This window comes from Octodon degus, unplaced genomic scaffold (genome assembly GCF_000260255.1).
Source record: "Octodon degus isolate 3935 unplaced genomic scaffold, OctDeg1.0 scaffold00074, whole genome shotgun sequence".
NCBI classification, from domain to species: Eukaryota; Metazoa; Chordata; class Mammalia; order Rodentia; family Octodontidae; genus Octodon; species Octodon degus.
Window position 1 is genome coordinate 2,959,350 of NW_004524650.1, and position 4,890 is coordinate 2,964,239.

The 4,890-nt window shown below is 40.6% G+C and overlaps 1 protein-coding gene across 2 annotated transcripts in view; it reads left to right on the forward strand.

Moving 5' to 3' along the window:
* The window catches only part of Dpyd (dihydropyrimidine dehydrogenase), a 978,184-nt gene that overhangs the window by 580,171 nt on the left and 393,123 nt on the right, over positions 1 to 4,890 (forward strand). The window lies entirely within an intron of this gene.

Genomic DNA, 4,890 nt, shown 5'->3' on the forward strand with positions numbered 1-4,890 from the left:
GAGTGGTGGGGGGCGGCCCGAGGGGCTGGGAGAGGGTCCGGCCCACACTGTGCCTGGGCTGGGACTGGTCCCGCCGGCGCAGGGTAGCAGGAAACTCTCCGCACACTCACCGAACCTGGGCTAGGACTGGGTCCGGGTCTATTCCTTTTAAAGCTGTAATTAGATCAACCACTTTTCTTGGTCTCTTTGTTTTGACCCCATGGGCTCTTCCTGTTCTTGATCATAAAATATTGAGCAAGTAATTCTCAGGAAATTATCAAGTGAGCTTTCTGCAGCAAAGCCAATTTTTGTAGCTTTTTCTGATTTCTGGGGCAGACTGGATAACAAACTTCTCTTTAACAGTAGTCTTGTCTTTTTATCAAATCAGGAGCCAGTGGTATGTTGTATAAATGCCTCTTATAAATTGTCTAAGAAGGCAGAGCAGTTCTTAACATTCTCCGAATGAATATTTGAAAGTTGAAAGTAATGGAAAGGCTTAATTCTTATCCTTTCTTAGGCCTTCAAGAATGCATGTCTGAAGGTATCTCCTACTCTAATCTCCCATCTGGTTGTTTGGCCAATGTTTGGGTAGGAACTTCTTGGGCTCCAGCATAAACCAGCTGTTACCCTAGCTTCCTCTCTTCTGGCCCTTTAAAATTAGTAATTACCTCCAAATGTAATAGCAGTTTGGAATGCTGCCTGTCTCTCATTAGAAGTCACTGTTTGGTTTAAGGGTAACATTATATTTTTTCAGTCTGGCTCTTAGTCATAAGTATGTCCTCTTAAGACCTCAAGGTACTTATCAACATCATCAGAAATTTTTTTTTAGATCTTTGTGATATGTTTTAGGTCACTGAAAGAAAAGAGCACGTTCGGGTAGTTCTACATTTGCCTTTTGTTTCCTGTGGCTTATATTTACTTTTTGAACACAAATCAAGATTATTTTTTAATGAAAAAAGTCTGAACATAAGGTAACTTTGACCATTTTTTCTTCTCTTACGATACAGTTCTAGTTGTAATATAGTATCATAGTCAATACTTCCTTTTGCATTCCATTTGGCTGTAGGGCTTAAGCAGGCCATGCATGGTTGTAGAATAATATTAAAAGACTTTTTCTCAGTAAGTTTGGATCAAATTCTGCTGCTTAACAATAAATTCCAAACAATAAGTGATTTTGACATTGAGTCTCCCATCTGAAATACAAGAGAAAGTATTGGCATACTTTAATTTTTTTCTTGATTTCTATATTCCAAAGCACTCCTTGGGATGACTACTCTAGAGCAGGTGGCTGCCATGTGGCCAGTAGAAGAGAGATCATATAGGACTAGCCATTCTTACAGACTCGTACCCTAATCTTCTCTGGATGCTCACATTGCTAACTCTAGCTACTTTTCCAAAAGCACAAATTGTAATTGCTTCTAGCGGTAGCAGTCATGTTTAAAAAAGGATGCGCTGCTTGCACATGGAGAGCAAGGAAGAAGAAACTTGAGCCCCTGTTTTCTAATCAAGAGATACTAGATCACGGGCAAATTAACACACATCTCAGCCTGTAAAAGAAGTCAGTTCTATAAATGGTCAAGTGAATGGCTTAGAAATATCCTGCTCTGGGCCCTAGGGCAAAGAATTCTCCTTACATTTGTGTCATCTACCTGATCACTCAGGCAGTATTCTGTAGCAGCAAAACAAGGCTAAATTTTATTAAGAATCCACTCGGAAACTTCCATATCTGTGTGTATACAAGACATATGTGACTCTCACATGTTAACTTATACTTGTCATTTAACAACCACAAGTTACATGTTAATAGATGCATGTTTATCAGTTTTTATATGCATATGAAAGAAGAGAAAGGCTGACTAAAACCCTTTTTTACTCTTAGTTACCATATGCAAGTCACAAGTATAAATCACTCCCCTGATAGGTGTTTTCTCCAGGAGCACAAACAGTTGTTCCAAGATGTCTCAGCCTGACCTCTTGGAAGGTGATGTAGTTAGCCGAAGAGTCCTCAAAGTTGACTACCAATAGGTGAAAACTGGGATTTCTAATTAACCAGCAGAGAGAAAAATCTAGATCTGTAGCTCAGCTCTTTTGGGAGAGTGCTGGGAATTGAACTCAGCATATCATACTTTCCAGGAAAGGGCTGCATCACTGAATACTGAAAGATCATTGACAGAGTTATGTCTTACCTCATTGTTATATGTTATCGATCTGAGCCAAAAGAAAGGATGAAAGACTGGGTTAATATAGCCTCAGAGGTCTCACTGGGCTTAGTCTCCCTGTATGCAAGTCTGAGCTACCAAAACTTCTCACATTTATTGAGGGCTACAAACAGGCTAAGGAATATGTGTAACTAATTTGGTGTAAACAAACTGCTATCTATATTGCCTTCAGGCATTCACCAAACTCTAAGTTCACATTACACTAGCTGGTGACATCCCAGATGAAGGATAAAAGAACAGACAGGCCTCCTCTAGGAAATACTGTTATCTGTGACCTTCTATCCCAGCTTACTGGATTTCTAAGAGTCAACAAGTCTCTGTAGGCTGTTTCTTTGTCTTTATTTCTTTGGGACATCAGGCTTCTGTCTCACACCACTACACTTCATTGAGAATTGCAGGAGGGACAAGAGATAAATAGAGACTTTTCCATTGGTTACCAAGTCAGGCTGTGAGGATCCAGATTCCACTGAGGACCCTCTGAGTATGTGTGATAGAGTAGCCCTGGCCAGGAGCCCTCTGTTGTCCTCTCAGCTTTGGTTCCACACAGCCAGAGAAGGAATCCATTAGGCTCCAGGAAGGAATCCAGGTGTCTGTCTGGTCAACACTGCACTGGCTTCAGTGAGGATTAACCAGTAGGTGCTAGGGTACCTGACTTTGCATTCAGAGTGGCAGCTGCCCTTAAGCCTTTGACTATCTGTGGAGTAACTATAGTTTATCATAGTTGTACAAGGGCGAGATAAAGATCAAGCTGGTGGATAGGATGGAAAGATTGGGAAACTTCAGAGTTCCTTTTCTCTCATCGTGTATGCTTCCAAATAAAGAAAGGTATAAAATGAGGAAAAGATAAGGACTGAGATCAGAAGTAGGAAATTTTTCTTGTCATGTACTTGGTAAGTTACTGAGACAACTTGCTGATGAGTCATCACTCGCAGCCTGGAAAGGTGACAGTGGGAAATCTCAAGAGCCAAGATTGCCTCTTGAGTAACAGAAGATCAGACCAGGAAGGAGGCAGAACAGGTTCAATGTTCTCTTTAGGCTCAGATCAGTTTATCCCAGTGAAATTTGTTCCCCAAGTATTAAGAATGGCTGCTGACCTATTGTCTTTAAATTAGAAAGAGTCTTGTGATTTATTAGTAGGCATATACATTTTTAAAATTTGAACTAGATTTCATAAAAGGGCCATTTATAGCATATATATCAAAGTCTATCATTATCACAGGACTCTGTACCATCACTGTTCCCCAGCACTGTCTAACAAATCAAAAAGGTGAAGTAAGGAGCAGCAATAACTGGTATGTACAAATGCAGCATATATAAAACAAGAATATAGGACCAAAATGCCACATTATAGAAACGTAATTGTGGTGGACAAACCTGAGCACCTCTCCTTAGATGAAGAACAATCATTTCCATTTGGGCTGAGCCTGATCTTATTTACTTGTATTGATATGTACAAAGCCAGGTAGGACCTTTCCTTATCCTTTCAGTTGGCTTTAGGCAATGCATATTGGTCAAGCTGAGGTGCTGGTGGTAGACACGCATGTTCTCCTGATAACCCACACCTGCTGCCCTTTAATATGAGTTGGGCCAAGACAGGACAAAGAGCCAGTGCTCCACGCTGTTGGCTGGGATCAAGCCTTGAGACAAGGCCTATGACTTACTGGGGCTTGAAAGATTATACCTCAGAGCTGAATTGATCCCAAAACATTAGATACTATCCCAATAGTATAATACAAATTATATTTTGTGCATATCTTTCTCTCTGCATGTGAGAGGTAAATGCAGGCCTCCTACCTAGCGCAGCTCACAGTACTCATCTACTTCCCGCAATTCTCATTCATCCCTGAGCCACTCCTCCTTTATGACTGAATAAAACCTGGGTTTGGCCCTGGGTTGAGGCCTTTGTTTTGGGTAGCTATCACCATGGCTGGACTTAGGATCCCTTGGCTCCCCATACTATAAATATGCCTTAGTATCTTTATTCTAATTTTATTCTTGCCATGAGTTGCACTGAAAGTAATAGATTAAAATTAACTTGATGGGATTCCAATAATTTATCCATGAGATTACAAATATAAACTTCCTGGACCAAAATGAGGACCAAAAAGGGCCCTCTATACATCGTAATCTTTCTGTGTTCTCAATTTAAATTTACCATAATTTTAACAAAAGACAATGCATAAGGGAGATAAGGCATAAAAATTCAAGGCATAAACAATTGAAAAACAAGATGAAAATTTGATTACCTAAACTAGTCACAATCCAGAATCCATGAAAAAAAAGCAAACTCTTAGGACCAATTATCTCCATTGGTCCTCCAAATATTGTAGGAATGATATCAGGATCTCCAAGTGATACAAGGGAAATCTGCTAGATGTCCAATATGCTGAGTTTGTGTTTCACAAAATCAAATAATAAATTCTCAGGAACAAAGAATCTTAAGAATATAAACTATTGGGCCAGCCAGATACCTCAGCGAATTAAAGCGCCTGCTTAGGCAGATGTAGGGGCCAGTGGTTTGATCTCCATTGTGCTGTGCTGGTCCCACCCTCAGGGCATGCTGAGACAGTGATTGAGACTGGGAGTGATGGCATGTGCCTGTAACCCTGGAACTTGGGAGGCTGAAAAACAGGAAGGGTCACTACAAATCCGATCTGTGCAGTGAGACCCTGTGGACCCTGTCCTAAATACT